The sequence below is a fragment of the Microtus oregoni genome, unplaced genomic scaffold (assembly GCF_018167655.1).
Source record: "Microtus oregoni isolate MIOR12 unplaced genomic scaffold, Mior012 000007F_ref0000211, whole genome shotgun sequence".
Classification (NCBI taxonomy): Eukaryota; Metazoa; Chordata; class Mammalia; order Rodentia; family Cricetidae; genus Microtus; species Microtus oregoni.
Window position 1 is genome coordinate 20,732,499 of NW_024543066.1, and position 17,874 is coordinate 20,750,372.

Here is a 17,874-nt window from a genome sequence, read left to right on the forward strand (position 1 = left end):
CAGGTTACAAACAACACCTGGGTCCCTCAGAAGACTTGTGTGTGACTCACAAAGCTCAGTACCTTTGGCTTCTGTGGCCCGGTCCCAGTGGATCTGAAACTGTAGTAGCACACGTGAGCCCATATACCCAAATTTATGACTCTACCCTTCTATTAGTACAGACAAGGTTTTCTTTACTAGGTTGACAAGGTTGTAGAGAAATCAGAACCCTTGTGCAGTGTTTGTGGCCTTCTCAGCAGCACAGCTGCTAAAGTATGATAGCACCTCAGATTTTAATAAATCTCTCGTCTGGTATTTTGGCTCACATCTTGAGGGAACAATGAAGACTGTCTACTAAACTCTTCATGACTATGACAGGCTCCTGCAGATGGCCTTACGTTTTCTGGCACCATTGTAGGGTTTCACTGGCAATCCACCTTCCTGTGTTACCCTTCCCTGTCTGTGTAAGCTTCTCAGTGACTCCCCATCATACTTCAGCAGGCTTTTAACTTCCCCTGGTGAGGACGATGCTCATAAAGATCTTCTCCTGGGGATAGAAGAGTAGCCTCCTAAAGGGAGTGGGTGGTGAAGCCTGGAACAGACAGTTCACTAGAGAATCAGGGGCATGCAAGGCTGTCTGAGTGCTTCTGTGCCTCCACACTCTACAAATTCTTCCATTACAGCCCTCATCCATCGTCTCTTAGAATTAGGGGGTGAGAGCTTTTGGGAGGTAATTAGATTTAAATAAGGTCATGTGCTCCCATGATGCAACTAGAAAACATGAACAGGAAGAAGTTTAGTAAGCACACAGTGAGATGGCTATAGGCATGCCAGAAAGAGCTCTCGCCAACAAGCATATGTATTAGCACCTTGATCTTGGACTCTCCAGCTTTCAGAATGTCAAGAAGTGAGTATCTTACTTAAGCAGTAAGGCTTACAACAGTCTGAACAGACAAAGGCACTACCCTAGACACTGTTTCATTTCTTAGCATATGGAGCAACAACATTGTTGTGGTGTTTTCACACACAGCTAACTCAGCAGTAGAGCCCTCACCTATACACTGCATTTTTAAAGGCCAGCTGTGTCTAGTGCAATAGGAGGTGTGGCCTAGGCGTGTAGTAAAGCACTCGTGCCTAGATGCGCAAGGCCTGCGTTCAGTGCTCAGCATACAAATAAATATATATGGTCTACAGAAGAGGGCTTGCTTTCCAAAGGAATTTCCCACCATTGTGTGGACTATGAGTAAAAGATCACAGGAAGTGTGAGTGTGGAAGGCAGAGGCTAGAAAGCGGGACAGTTTTCTTTCCAATAAAATACTACAATTTACATTCCAACATCATTGCTAATAGGATAGCATCCTCCATTGTCTTTCTGTCCACATGCCACAGAGCGTGCCAGTTGTAGCGCTCTGCAGACCCCTTAGTAACAGCATTCTGTACACCTGGGCTGGGCCAAATCTGCTTTGATCTCTCTCTCTCTCTCTCTCTCTCTCTCTCTCTCTCTCTCTCTCTCTCTCTCTCTCTCTCTCACACACACACACACACACACACACACACACAAGTACGCTAGCCTGTTCCTGTGAATCAGAAGTAGCCAGATGGTGTTTCAGCCATCAAGCCATGAACCGGTTTTACTTCAGTAGGAAAGTGGTCGCATAAGATTTGCTGCTCATCCTGAAACCCCAGGAAGCATATTAACTCTGAGTTTCGTGGCTTTGGAGTGGACTCATGATATTTCAGCACTGTGCTACTTTCATCTTCTGACTGTTCACATATGAACTGTTGTGTTAAGTTGTTTTTAAAATACAACTCTGGCAACTTGAAGGATGAATCCCCAGGTCCCCAAGCTTTCCTTGTCTGTCATTAATTGTAATTAATACTCTGACCCATCATCCCAACTAGGATCCTGCCACAGGACATTTTGCAAAAACTCAAGGGGGCAGTCTCCTGCATGGCAGTTAGTGGTGATGCAGTTTCTGCATGTCACTCATCCTCCTGCATCACTCACCCTCATTTCCTGCTTTGCTGCATGTGTGCGTGTGCACTTTTACACAGGATGAGCAGGAAAGCCCATAAACTCAAGGTTGCCAGAGTTAGCCCATCAAGATCCATTAACAGTGGATAATTTCATGGTATAAATGTCTTCTTGATGTTGCCTTCTATCCGATGTGCATCTGTTAAATCTCAACAGGTGTCCTGCATTTCATCTGGAAATCCCATACAAACCATGTTTCAATTCAAATACCATCAAAAAGGAAATGTTCTGTAAAATGGTTTGATCTCTGCTGGAAATTGCATAGGGGAAAGTCAAGGGCTGGAGCGGTGACTCCACCATTCAGAGTGTGCACTGCTCTGAATACTGTATACTCTGTATACTGACCTGAGCTCAGTCCCCAGCACCCACAGAGGGTGCCTTACGTCTCCCTTTGACTCTGACTGCGAGGGATCCCATAGCCTCTGTGGGCGCTTGTACTTATATGTATATACCCACACACATACACATAATTTCAAAAAATAAAATAATAAATGTTTGACTTAGAAAAGAAACAAGGAAGGGAAGTGTTGAGATCTCGAAGGGGTGTGTAGCAAGGCATATGTACAACACCAGCACGCCCTGCTTTTCCATGCCTTCCTTGATAACTGATTTCCCTGATTTTCAGCTCCCTACAGGTGCTGGGCCTGTTTGGAAATCTGGCTGGAGGTTGCAGTTTGGGGCACCTGGCTGACCTCCTGTCCTCTCCCTTCCCACAACATATGCTCTCATAGGAAACGTCAGGCTCCCACTGTCTTTGACGTGTAGGCCACTTCTGCACCAGCACCAGGTTCATTTGCAGTGCTGTTCTAATTTGTATGTTTGCCAAGTTAGCCATGCGAAGTACTGTCTGCTTCTGATAAAGCAGAAGCCACTGAAGGTTTTTAGATCTGTTTCCAGTTGTGTTCAGGCTAAAGAGATTTTCCCCCTGACCTCTAATCACAGCGGGCTATAAGCAGAGGGCCCTACTCTCGGGTAATGGCCTTGGTACTGGGAGATCCTCATTAGTGGACTGTGTGGGTGATGCTTTCCTTCAGAGTCTGTTTCTTAAGCACTGTTTCTCCCTTGGATATCACATCATATTAATTATTCATTGACTAACTTTTTTTTCCAGCAGTAATTAATGAGATAAGTTACACAATGGAAATGGTAGTAAATATAATATAAAGCAATTACTGAAGTAGTAATTTTCATTCATAATTATTTTAATTACATGAGAGCCAGCTTATTTCAAGCCCTGTCTCCACTGAGTTTCTAAAGCTGTCTCCAAGTTGGAGATAGTCCGGGACGTTTTCTCCCACCCCTGCTTTAGTGAGCAGGCAGGGACATTCAGACAGCTGGGTAGCTGGAAGGCACTAGACAGAGCCTGGGCCCTTCAGAAGGCTGGTATGTCAGGATCCTGGCTTCTAAAGGAAGACAAAGACAGAAGAAATCTATGGCTACCAGCAAGAATAGCTAGATACCTTTCTACTCTCACGGGGCTCTGCACTCAGCTATCTGTCTACGCGCGCGCGCGCGCGCACACACACACACACACACACACACCTGACTAAGTGCTCCGTGGTTACCATCTTGAAATTCATAGTAATTTTGTCTTTGATTTGTAAGTGAGGTCAAGTGCAGCAATGGAGCATATTCCGGAGCATTAGCCTCTCCTCACATCCACCAGCTCCCCTGCCCAGCCCCCTGACCCCACCTAGCCTTCCTCTGTCCATCCTACACAGTAACTGCTGCCATCATGCACCGCTTTTCATGAGGGCATAAGTACATGGCAGGGCCCACCAGCAACCTTTGCCCACGCACAGCAGCGGTGTTCTGCTGCTAGATGTCTACATGATTGCACTTCGGTGCGAGGCTGGGTGGGACTGAACTTCTCCCCACTCAGATCTAAGAGCCTAATACACCCCAGTGTGAAGGTCACAGTACCACTGAGAGCCCAGAGAGCACAAAAGAGATAGCAAATAAAAATGTCATGCCCAACTGGAAGACCAGGCAAGAAGTCTGTGTGATGCTGCCTTCATCCCTAACCTCCTCTGAGGTGTAGATTTCTTGGTAGAGTGGGCACACAAGGAAGCACAGGAATTGCAGGAGAGCCTCCACTCTACCAGTGACTATAGAAATACCATCCAGTGTGTTCTGACTAGATTGACTCAAGATGGCCCCTCTCCAAATCAGGTTCAGCTTCCATGAATTCAGTCAACTTCAAGTGGAAATATGTAGAAGAAAAAAACCTGCATCTGAATGAATCGTAAACATATTTCTCTGGTCATTATTCCCTAAGCAATACCGTATAACAGGTATTCATAGAGCACTGATAATGTCCCAGTGATAGGATTTAAGAGACCTGAGAGGACGTGGGAGATGGACCAGCAGGTAAAGGTGCTTGCAACCAAGCCAGACCCGAGTTTGATCCCCAGGGCTCAGATGGTGAAAAGGGAGAAAGAACCAGCTCCCTCGCTCGATCTCTGACCACCATCCATGCTCTGTGGCACAGGCACACACAACAAATGAAGAATAAATAAATCAAGTAAACAAGTAGGTTCTGTGTTACTCTCACGCTGATTTGCAGAAAGGACTGGGGTATTCAGGGGATGAAAACCAGTGTTCTGTGGATGCCGGTTACTTGTAGAATTTCTCTTTTACCCGATGTAGAAAGCTAGTCAACCCCACCTTATTTTTTTCAGCCCTTTTCCTTGCCACTGATGTTTCCAAATAGAAGGACCATTGGTTCCATGAGGCTGGACAGAGGATAGTGATTCCACTCACTGGCCTGAGCCAGGTTTGGTTTCTCCCCCAAACAGCTATCCCTGTGATCACAGCCTCCAAGTCACTCCCATTGCACCCACTTTGCCCTAAGCTTGCCTCTTCTCTTGCTCTCATTTGGAGTTTAGGGCTCTGCTCAGGTCCCACTGCACCCAGGGATTCCTTTCTACAAACCTTACTCGTCCTCTTCCCCCTTCTTCAGTTAGATCTAAGAATTACATCGTACCACGTAGGACTCCACATTGCCAGTCCTTTCAGACCCCCCAATGACAGGGACATGGTTTAACTTTGTGCTTCCTGTGCCTCAGCCAGATATGAGTACGTAACAAGCAGCACCAAATTTATGATGGAGGAAAACTCTTTATTGACCCAATACTACAAGTAAAAGTTCCCTAGTCAAGCATGACCACAGACAGATCCTAAAGTCACTTTGCCTACATCTGGGAGGCAGAGCACAGCCATCCAGCCATCCATCCGCACCCATGGAGACTAGCTCTGGGATACCCCTTGCAGATACCCACACCTACTAATTCTCAAATCCCTCGTGTCTAACAGCAGAGTATGTGATAGCCACGTCCTCCCATGTTCTTCACATTTTCTATATTACTCGTGACCCATAACACAGTGGCAGTGTTAAGTGGCCACCATACCACACTCATTAGGAATTAACAGGAAAATGCTCTCTACATGTTCGGTACCCATGCAGGGTTTGGGTTAATATATTTTGATCACTGATTGGTTGACTCTGTGGATATGGAGTCCCCTGTGATTGGTTAGACCTGTGAATGTGGAATCTCATGTGCACAGGGCTGACTGTACTTACAGTGGTGGCAATGCCAGTTCTTATCTAGACTCCTAGGAGCCGTGAAGCCAGGAACTTAGTGGCATAGGCCTAAATGCTACATGATGCTCCTATATGCAAGTATGGAAGAAAATACAAGGAAGCATTTTATAGTCATCTATTAACTTGTCCCCCAGCTGCTCAGCAGCCTGCCTGGAGAATAGTAAAGGAATTAAGAGTGTAAGTTAACTTTAACTTGTAGATTGAAATTCTAGTACCGTCAGCTTTGGGAATAAGTAACTAATGTGAGGGTAATCTAGTTTTGTTTGGAATTAACTATGTATTGCTTAAAGTCTTTTAGAAGAAAGAAATACCGTAGAAATCACATAATCAAGCCCTTCTCTTAACAGATAAGGAAGTTGAGACCCGCAGTGAAGTATTATTAGAACTGAGCCTAGAACCCAGGCATGGAGACTCTTGACTGAATGAATGGCTCTGCCGGAGTCTTTGCCAGGAAGGCCTGACAAGCTTACCCTGTCAGTTGTTGTCTTTATCTGTTTGCTACTGCAATAACATAGTTTCTGGTCTTTGGTACTTTATCATGAGAAGAGATTTATGTGGCTCATGATTCTAGTCCCTAGCAATTCCAAATAGCACGGTGCTGACATCTAGCAGATATCCTGCAGCTATGTTGCAGCATGGTAGAAGAGTGAGTAGAATGGGCATGTGGGTTAAGGAGGAATCAAGACATCTAATCCAGCCCTTCAGGAATGGCGCTAATCCCTTGAGAGCATAGTGCTCCATGGCCTGATCACCGTTCACCTCACTCCCTTCACCTCCGCATCCCCTCACTAGCTTCTGGCCATGGTGGAACCCATACTCTCAGTTCCCGCAGGAACCGTAGCAGTTCTGAGCAGGTGGGATGATTAGATTGTCTTACTCATGGCAGGGCTGCCAGCATGAGGAAGATGCCCAAGATCAGATTCCCTGCCAAGAACATCTCTACCCACTCGCCTTATCCCGTGACCAGCTCTTTGCAGGAAAACCAGAAGGGCTGGCTCTCTCGGAGCCTGGAAGCCGTGTTCCCTTCTAAGCTAATGTCACTGTTCTAACTTTGTATACAGCTCATTTGGTCATGGCGTGTGACAACATTCAAGCCAGTGAGGCAAGAGAGTTACATAAGAGAAACCAAACCAGAGTTTCCTTCCTCTATACCATCCACTGAGTGTGATGGCTGTAGCCTAAACACAAACCTAGAGCAGCAATGAGAAAGACAGAGAGGCCTTTACTTCCTGGGCAGGACCATGAGCCTCTAAACTGGTGTGTCCTGGAAACATTTCCCTTGGGGCCTCTGGTTTCAAAACCTGTCTCCAGTGTGTGTGTGTTTCTGTTTGGTTATGGTCCCTGATCCCTGTCTCCAGACACACACAATCTAATCATTAATACTTGTCTCATCTTTGAAAAGGCCGTAAGAATGGTACTTCCCTGAGTACACACCTGAGTGACATTTTACTGGTTTGTCCTGAACATCTTCACCCTGGGAACGAACCCAGCTCAGTTTACAACTGCTGACAAGATCACAGCTGGAGCTGATTCAGCCACAAGTCTGGATCTCAGTCTGTGATTGGATTCCCCTCGCTGTCCCCTCAGCCCTCCATCCTTAAACCTTGTGCCCCTGAGTGAGATGCAAATTAAACATCACATGCTGCCGACACTTAGACGCTGACTTTATTTGCTTTAAAACACAGGAGAGACATGGAATTGCTTTGTTCACAGAGCTTGAGCGAGGAGGAGGGTTTTCAACTGCCAGACCATTTCAGAGAAAGATCCAGGCACTGCCTAGCTATGAGCTCCCACTGCCTCCTTTATCCTTGATCAGAGCTGTCAGGCTTTGCACGGGAACATCCAGGTCCCTGAGATTTAACGTGGAGGCCCTCAGAGGCACTGTTGCTGGCTCATTTGCTGGGCATCTTAAATGTTTGCACCATGCTAATCATTCTTACACAAGCCCCTTCCTGAGCAAGCATAGTGGGATTCCAAGACATTTTCAGATGGACAGTATGGGTAAGAACCAGGTCAACTCAATGCTGGAGATGCAGCTCGATGATAGAGGGCCTTTGTTATTAACTCTGGAGGCCCTAGTTCAGTCCCTACCACCAAAACAAACAAAACGAAAACAAATGTTTAGAAAACAATCCGTAAACTATAGAAAGACCTGCTTGGTTAAGCTGCCATGGTGGAAGAATAATACTAATTCTGTTTAAAATGAAATAATAAGGGGAGGGAGGGAGAACTGGGTGGGTATGTAAAATTCGATAGATAGATAGATAGATAGATAGATAGATAGATAGATAGATAAAGGGGAAGAAATAATAACATTAACTATATGCTAAGCACGGTGCTAAGAACACTTAGAACATTTTCTCATTTGGGCTACCCAGCAACACTATGAAGCTTGTTCAACTATTAACCCTTTAGTAGTCATGAGAAATCTGGCTCAGAGAGATAAGTAACTTCCCCCAAAGTCACAGAGCCATTAAGCAAAGTAGGTAAAATGTTTGTCCAGGTCTGACTCTAAAAGCCTGTATACTAGTCCTCCCTATATGGCAAAATTATCTAAATAACCCAGATTGGGGCCAGAAAAGCTGCTGACTGATTCCCATTAGCCTGGAATGTTGCACCCCTCAGACAGCACAGGGTGCTACAAGCCCAAGCCCCAGGTTCCAGACTCTGTGTTTTGGTAACATGGTATTTGACCTGGAACAGACAGGCCCTTGAGCCTTTGCTCTGCCCTAGAGCTGGCTTTCCTACATAAGTCATAGGTCTATTGAGAAAGTCGTGAGAGGGGCTTGAAAATACTTTTCAAGAATCATACAAATGCCAGCATTCTCTCTATTAGAAGTGGTGGAAACGAAGTTAGTGGATGGTATGGTCCACAAACAGCTCTGTATCCCAGTGAAGCTGTTTTCTGTTTTTTTTGTTTTTTTTTTTTTTGGTTTTTTTTTTGGTTTTTTTTCGAGACAGGGTTTCTCTGTGGCTTTGGAGCCTGTCCTGGAACTAGCTCTGTAGACCAGGCTGGTCTCGAACTCACAGAGATCCGCCTGCCTCTGCCTCTCGAGTGCTGGGATTAAAGGCGTGCGCCACCATCGCCCGGCTTGTTTTCTGTTTTTTAATGTAGTCAGAGATCTTAGATAAATTTTTAGTTATGCGTGGGGTCTAGAGTTCCCATTGGTCAGCAGTCTGGGACTTCACTGTCTCAGGAACTGAAAATGTATAGAAGTAAATTTTAGCACTCTGTAAGTAAGTCAGGAGTAGCAGGTATCTAATGGGATGTGGCTGTCAATGTTATAGTTGCTGGAAGGCACCGGAGCTGCTCCTCAAGGGACATCTTTCTTCGTGGGCTGTTCTACTGGACATGGGACTGACAGGACCCAGGGCTCCTACAGATGTCTTTCAGAATGACTTTTCTTCTATGCACAGACAGGGTGGACAACCCAGACAGTTAGAGCGAAGCTCAGGAGAGCGATAAATTACCACAGCCCAGAGTCTCTCAGCACTTCATTGGTCTGCAGGTGGCTGAAGAGCATGGAACAGAGACTTTCTATGCCCACGTCAAACAGCCGCAAGGCCAGGGGAAAACGGCTGAATGAGGGAAGACAACCATATTGTCCTTACAGTGGGCCAAACGAAGCACGTGAGGTTTGTCCATCCATGTGGAACAGCCACTGGCTCTGAGCAGCTGGAGTGTGGCCCAGGCCAGGCCCTTGGCGTGGCCTCCTCCCTCACCTCTGCCCAGATGGCCTCTCATCATCACCTGGATAGCCCATATATCTTCAGCCTTCTCTGCTGAGAAGGAGTTGTCCTAGCAGGTCCCAGCTCTCTTCACAAGTCCCAGGCTCCATCACAGTTCTTACCACTACTCAGTAGAAGAATTAATTCCACCCTTAAAGTACTCACTTCACGACACACTGTCCCCAATACAAGGGGTGTGACTATGTCTTCAAAGACAGCTGCTGCTTCTTGGCCCCATCTCTCAGTTAGAACCTAGGACAGTAGGAGGACACAGTGTTTTGACCCCGCCTTCAGGATGGTGTGTCCTTGGGAAGGGTTTCTGCACTTCTCGGGGGCAGAGAATGACAGCGGAGCATTTCATACTTTGAACTGGGATTTTAGATGGGGGAAGACCCTGCAGGACTCTGGGCTGGCCCCTTCAGACTGTAGCTGAGTGGCCTGTGTTGGTAAGGCCATAAGTATCCATATAAATTTTTTCTTATATGTGAATATTAACAGAAAATACTTACATAGACACTTCTTACCTATGCCTTAGTTACTAAATTAGTAAATATTATTTTATATACATTGTATTGTAGTATATTTAATACAGAATATTACTTGTTAAAAACTGTCGACAAGCCCAAGAATGTTTGAGGAGCGAGCCGAGGAATTTTGCTTATTATTGTATTCTTCCTTTTATCTATGAAGTGCCATTCTTCTTGGCTGGACGACATAAAGGCCTCTATCCAAATGAAAGTAAAATTATAGTTTAAATATGACCAGAGCAACAAATAATAGTTTTTATATCTTGGTCCATCAGGAAGACAACACCCCTCACCATATCCTAAATGTCAGTAGTGTAGACTCAAGGCTCTCAAACTCAAGAATGCTTTGGCACTGTTGCGGCAGATGCCCCATGCCGTGGCACCCATCTCAGCTGAGAGAGCTCATCACTATAAAGGATACAAACCTAGGAGGTGACCAGGCACCCTCGTAAGTGACATCTCTGCCCTCTGGTATCGGAAACCAGTGGTCAAGCTTTATGCACACAAGCCCTTCCCACGCTGACATCTAGACACAGCCCCACACTCCCAGCAGGACTGTGTGAACGGCTCAGTGGCCTGAGCCAGACCTTCACTCTATTGTTTGTGTCAAAAATGTCTCAACTGCTGCAACAGCATCCGCAGTAAAAGAGGCATAATTTATGTCCGAGTTTATGGACCTTCTATATTACTGAATTTCTCTCCTGCTGAGTGTGACAGGTTCTGTCAGATTTTATCCTTCTCCAGGGCCAGCAGAAGGTTCTGGGGCCCTTTGGGACATGCGCAGTGCTATATAAGTCTTCTTTATGGCCTTTACCTCCACCCAAGCCATAACCAACTCCCATGCCGCTGGTTCTGGGTACAGGAGTCACGCTGCCTGCCCTACGCCTCACCTTGTCCACGTCTGCTCACGGAGCTCCCAGGGTCTCCTCCAGAATACGACATTCTCCCATGCTAATCCACAGCCCCTTCCTACTCTTCTCTTTATAAACCTCAGTATAACGTTCATCCTGTAGTGAAAATGCCATCTAAATAAGCATTTGATCAAAGGTTTGGCTTGAGAACGGTGATGACTATTGAGAAAGAAAAGCAAAGAAACGCCTGCTGATTGCCTGCAGCCATGGGTATAGTTTGTTAAGAGGCAAAGGGAAAGTCTCCAGTGGCTCTGTGACTAATAAAAAAAAATAGCTGAAGTTAGCCTTCAGCTCATGAAGTTAGTAACAGTGTCATAAGACAAACCTGAAAATGTAGAAATAAGCAAAGCCATAAAATATTAGGATTATAATATAGATTACTATCTGCATCTTTGAAAAAAAAATAAAATCAGCAAACTTAGCCATGGTAGGTGGCCCATACCCTGTAGTCCCGGCACTAAGGATGCTAAGTAGAAGGATTGCTACAAATTCAGCTTGTGTGACACAGCAGAGAAAAATGTAGACTAGAAGATAGAGGACCATTCAGGGACCAGCAGAACGATAATTGAAAAACAACAACAAAAATACCATCAGAGTCCTAAAAGGAGTGAAGAAAAACTGGTTCAGAAAATATTCAAAGAAAAACTGAATTTTTAATAAAAATTTCAATTTTTACAAAATAAACAAACCTGGGCCGGGCGGTGGTGGCGCATGCCTTTAATCCCAGCACTTGGGAGGCAGAGGCAGGCGGATCTCTGTGAGTTGGAGACCAGCCTGGTCTACAAGAGCTAGTTCCAGGACAGGCTCCAAAACCACAGAGAAACCCTGTCTCGAAAAACCAAAAAAAAAAAATAATAATAAAAATAAAAAAAAATAAACAAACCTGTAGTTTTTCAACAACTAAATGAACCCCAGGTAGGATGAAGCCAAAGAATTCCAAGTCGGGGCACATGAGTTACTTCTGTCATTGCTGCCACAAAAATACCTGACCAAATGAGTGTGAGAGAGGAAGGTTTGTGAGTCCATCAATCGCAGGACTGCAGTAGGGAGGTCAGCTGTAGCTATGTGAGCAGAAAGGTGGCGCAGCTGGCCTCAGTGTGTCGACTCCCCCAGCCCCTTGGTTCAGCCTGGGGCCCTCATTCAGCATCATCTCTCCTCGGCTCTTCTGGAAACACCGTAGCATATGCCCAGAGATGCATATACAACAGTCAGATTTTCAACAACAAAGGTCAGTTCCTGAGTATAGACATGCTGCTCAGCTGTTAAGTGCTGGCTGGGCATGCTCAAAGCCTGGGTTTGTTCCAGTGCCGCATAAACCTGCAGTGGTGGTTCATGCCTATGATCCCAGCACCCAGGAGGCAGATGCAGAAGGACCAGGGGATCAGAATCATCCTCCTTAGCTATATAGTCGGTCTGAGGCCTGCCTAGGCTACATGAGATACTGTCTTTTAAAAAAAATTAAGCAGTGAGAGACAACTACCACACGTGTAGGGAAAGCTGTTCAAGCCATTTCAGTGACACTGGATCGTGAAGCCGTGGAGGCCCCAAGAAAGTCACACATCACTTTCAAGTGCTGAAGGAAGAAAACTGTCTTATCTGTCGGTCTATATCCAGAGAAATCCTTCAGGAATGACAGACACTTCAGCAGGAAAACCAGCAGATTCACCCGAAAGGCTAAAGACAGTCGAAGTCTTCCATGAGGGGAGAAGGGACCTTGACATATCCAAAGAACAGAGAAAAAAGAAAATGTGAAACATAATTCCAAGAAATGTTCCTTCCCTTGGGCATTCTTATTTATTTATTCATTATTCTTTGTCAATTTCATGCACGTATATAGTGAATTTTAGTCATTTTCGTCTTTCATTTCCTCTGGCAGACTTTGTAAGTTGCATCTGATGGGTGAAGCTACATTAGAAATGCCGTTCCCCTGGCGTGACTGTTCCATAGTGGACACCTGTGTTGAAATATCATCCTGTGTTTTGTAAATATTTACAACTGCTGGGTTTCAACTAAGCTTTTAATTTAAAAGAAATAAAAATTAAATTAAAAAGAGAGAGGTCACTATATTAGTGTCAGAGACTTAAGTCAACTTGAAAGTAAAATAAATTACCAGAGACTGAATGCAGAGTAAGGTAGTAATAAACATCTCAGTTCCCCCAAGGCTGACACCAAATAACAGCAGAAAGATAGAGAAAATATAAAATGTGTTCAAGATCTGGAGATGTGGATCAGTGGGTAAGAGTACTGGCTGCTCTTCCAGAGGGCCCAGATTTGATTAGCAGCATCCATAATTCCAGTTCCAGAGGATCCTGTGCCCTCTTCTGCCTTTGAGGCTGCCAAACATGTACATGGTGCACAGACATACATGCAGGCAAAATACTCAAACACGTAAAATAAAAAGAAGTTTTAAGTATTCAAATAGTTTGAAAGTATCTTTCCAAAAAGTGACATATCCTAAAACTCAGCATATTCCTTGATATTTTACATCTACACAAAACCCTATACAAAAGTATTGATAGCAATTTTATTTTTAATAGCACAATGCTAGAAACAGCCAAAATGTCCCTCCATGGATGAGTGGTTAAATGACCATGAAATACAACTGGGCAACAAGGACTAGACTGCTGATAAATACCAGTAACTGAAGTGGGTCTCAGCACATTGTGGTGGTCGTGTTTTTAAAGGGCCTGCTTCATAAGGACATACGTATATGAAGGTAATTGGAATAAATCTGATTTTTACAAAGGCCTTATAGAGTGTTTTATTTACAAAACAATGAAATTTTGGAAGTGCAAAGAGATCAGTATTTGCCAGGCACTGGCATGACCGGGGCAGTGGCAGAAAAGAGGCTGTGGTTCTAAGTCCCAGGTGGAACCTGGAGAGGGAATCCCCATGTGTTGGCAGGAATCCAAGCCTGTGATGCAACACAGAGCTGGAGCCATGTTGTGATGTTGTCATTTTGTGGTTTGATGTTTCGATCCATCTTATTACCTAAAATGTAACCACTGCATGGAGGACACATGGAAGGTCACTGTAATATTTTTACAGTGTTGAACGAATCACTAATCATCACAAAATGCAATTTTTTTAATAGAAGTTGAAGAGGTGTCTCAGTGTTTCAAAGCAAGAGTTAAGAGTTTGGGTCTCAACCCCCACATCAGACAGCACACAACTGTTTGTAATTCCATCTCTGCAACCATACATACATGGCATTGGCATATACACACACATACACACACAAAAAAAAAATAAATAAATAAATAAAATAAATAAATACCTTGAAAAACAAGCAGGCCATGAGAACAAGTCTGCTGTGGTTTTCTGCCTGTCTAATCCCTAGCTGAGTGTCGTGGTCTGTCTGTCCTCACTGGAACCACCCCAACTTCTAGAGTGCTGTCGGGAGGGCACCTGTGATTCTTAGTCCTGTGACCTGGCCCACAGGTGCCCTTCATTGCTACAATGCAACAAAATGTGTTAAAACTTCAGATTCCTAGCACTATGTTCAATTAGGACAATTGATCCAACCACCAGACTGAGGCCTTCCTCTGGAAAGTCTAAACACCTTACCTCACTGGACTGTTACAACTGTAGAGCCGAGAGATCTTGGCAATGGGGCTTACCTTAAACCCAAGAAGCCCCTCCAATCTTGTACCTACCCCACTGGGAATTCCAGGGTCCAGGATTTACCGCTGAACATTAGGCGTCAGATCTGCATACTTCTCTCTTCTATGCTGCTTGCTAGACCCTGTGATACTAACTTTTCAGTTATCAACCCATAATGCAAGTGGTAGCTTGATGGAATCCTTGGGCATCCCTAAAGTATTAGGGAAGCTGTGTGTGTGTGTGTGTGTGTGTGTGTGTGTGTGTGTGTCCATCTGTGTGGCTTGAATAATATAACCATTCCTGTCCTTGGTGAGATCAGTAGCTCAATGAGCAATGTGCTAGACAAACCCAGAGGAGGAAGCCTCAGGTGAATCTGGGGCACTGGGCAAAGCTCACCAGGAGAGGATACCACTTCATCCCAGTCCTCAGAGAATGGGTAAAAGGAAGAAGCCAGAAGAAGAAAGGGAGAAAGGACTTGTGAAGCGGGAGGTAGCATGTACAAAGGTCTCAGTTTGAATGGGCAGTAGCCCACCAAGATGGTGAGACATGGACAGTGGTCAGGATCCAGGGCAGACTCATTGAAATGAAGCTGGAGTCATGATAGGGACTCAACCATGAAGAGCATCAAAAGCCATGTAAAATAGAGACATTGCTCCTGGAAGAAGGAGAACAAACAAAAGAATTTGGTATAAACAGCACTATTTTTTGTTTTTCTGGTTTTTTTTGTTTTTGTTTTTGTTTTTCAAGACAGGGTTTCTCTATTTTTTGTTTTTCTGTTTTTGTTTTTTGTTTTTTGTTTTTCAAGACAGGGTTTCTCTATTTTTTGTTTTTCTGATTTTTGTTTTTCAAGACAGGGTTTCTCTATTTTTTGTTTTTCTGTTTTTGTTTGTTTGTTTGTTTTTCAAAACAGGGTTTCTCTATTTTTTGTTTTTCTGGTTTTTTTGTTTTTCAAGACAGGGTTTCTCTGTGTTACAGTCCTAGATGTCCTGGAACTAGCTTTTGTAGACCAGGTTGGCTTCATGGCTTACTCCACGGCTTGCTGTGTATCTGGGCTGGTCCCTAGAGTCCTCCTCCTTATCCTGCTCCTCTATCCTTTCTTCCCAGATTTCTCCTCCTATTTATCCTCTCTGCCTGCCAGCCTTGGCTATCCTTTCTCCTGCCTTGCTATTGGCTGTTCAACTCTTTTATTAGACCATCAGGTGTTTTAAGACAGGAAAAGAGCCACAGCTTCACAGAGTTAAACAAATGCAACACGAAAGAATGCAGCTCATCTTTGCATCATTAAACAGATGTTCCACAGCTTAAACAACCGTAACACATCTTAAAATAACATTCCACAACAGGAGAGAGGGGACTCTGTCCTGGAGAAATGCCTCAGCACTGTTTATGTCCCTTGCTTCCCCTGTGAGGTCATAGCTGTAGTCCAGCTGCTATCAGTGGAGATGCTACCACTAAAGGACAGTGATCACCCAGGCCTGGTGGTGGCTGGGCAACAGGCGTATTTGTTGAGATGTTACCAAGTGTTTACTAGCCTTCAAGCCTATAACATTTATGTCACCATCCCAGGAAATGACAGGGAACCCCTCCCTGGTCATTTGTCACTCGGAAGCTGTGGCAGCAGCTTATCTATGAGATCCAGGGTGTTTCGTTTCCATTTTGGGTCTTTTCTTTTATGGCCTGTATTCAGACCTGGGCCAGATTCTAGAAGGGATGCATCCTTGTCAACTAAGTCAGGGCCTTAGCAAGCACGTCCCCCCAGAATAAAGCTGGACATATCTCAAAGGTGTGTTTGAGATATTTGAGTCCCACCCACCTTGACTGTGCTTGTACACTCTACACCGTGTCGATTCGAACAAGCAACAGGTACTGATTGAGGGCGTTGACCATAATTTTATAAAACTGATCACAATAACCTTTGTTCATCTTTATTTCCTGGCCTTCAGGAAATGTCACCCTAGAGTATGGCATGGAGATCTACCTCTGTGGTTGCTGCCTGTCCCTACCATCTTTTTCATGAGGAAAAATATTCTGGGCTATGTGCACCTTTGCTCTCTGTGTGTTTTTGTTGTTGTTGTTGTTGGTGGTGGTGGTGGTGGTGGTGGCGGCGGCGGTGGCGGTGGTGGTGGTGGTGGTGGGTGTGAGGGAGAGAGAGAGGAAAAAAAACCCGAGTGTGTTTTAGGGGTTCTCCATAGCTCCATTGATAGCAGCCCCCTCCCGTGACAATAATCCTATTGAGAGTAGCCTTCACCATTCAGTCACCTGGAAGGTAGATTTCACTCATGAGGAAAAGATATTATTCAGTCAACATGAATTGTCTCTTTTCCTCTCCATCTCAAAATCCCAGATCCCTCCCTCAACGTCAGACACCAGTGACAGGATTGAAACCAGAAACCAGATCTCTGCCGCTGAGCCTGCAGGTGTTGTGTGATGGTGAAGGGTTCAGGCAGATAGTATGTGTAGACCAAGGCACTAGCAGGAAGACGTGGAAGCCAGCATGAGTGTTCATGTTCAAGTCAGCTTCCCTAACTCTGCCAGTCACAAAGGTGCTTTTATGGCCAGATTCCCTGGGATGGTTTCTTTTCTTGTGGTTTCCATAAGAGAAGCAGAGACTCCAGTATTTATGAGATTCCCCTTAGGGCAGAGCATTCTGAGATTTAAGAGATGGGTGGAAGGAAGCTTTTACCATGCCTGAGCTCCTTGGCACTTGAGACCATAAACCCTAAGGAGCCCCCAAACCTCATTCTTCATGGAAGTTCAGTGCTGTAGAAGCCTCTAATCACAGTTGGGAAGTGGCAAACAGACTCTTACAGACACCTCAAAAGTGACCAGCATTTTCTGAGATTAAAGCTTAACCTCAGAGGGATTCATCCAGGAATGTTTCAGTTCAATTTCATAGATGGCCTAGAAAAGGTTGAGTAATATGTAATACTGGCATTTCATTTGTGACGGAAGCGCTCTTTGGTGGATCCTTGATATCTGGATTTTTGTGGTTAATTAATTACTGTTTGAAAGTACGAATCAGATTTTCCTGTTGCCGTTGAGCATAAAGGGACGATGTAACAGATTTTAACACATGTGTTCTTGTTGGGTGTCAGCTGGAGACGCCTGTATAAAGCCACTGTTCTGGGGGTGATTCTTTTAAATGTAGGATGTAAAGATGTGTTTGTGAAGGATCATCCACTCTTTCGTGAAGGACTCAGAAGCTACCATTCACACACCATGCCAGCATCCATAATGACTACAGCACTGAACTCCACAGTGGAAAAAAAAAAAAAAGAACGAAGCAAGCCATTTAACTTTTGACAGTCCCAAATTCTCTGGAAGCTTCCAGCAGGCCATGAAACAGCAAATCCCTGTAGCCTTCCTGGCAGCCTCCTTTCCATCTGACATTTCCCTCTAAAGCAAAGATAACGTTACTTTTGACAGTTTGCAAAATATTTTGAGGTTTTGGGGTTTTCTTGAATTTGTGTAGGTGTTCAGAATCAG

General features: G+C 44.7%; 1 protein-coding gene across 2 annotated transcripts in view; it reads left to right on the forward strand.

Annotated features, from left to right (window-relative positions):
- Positions 1–17,874, forward strand: part of Aff3 (AF4/FMR2 family member 3) — a 459,838-nt gene that overhangs the window by 401,564 nt on the left and 40,400 nt on the right. The window lies entirely within an intron of this gene.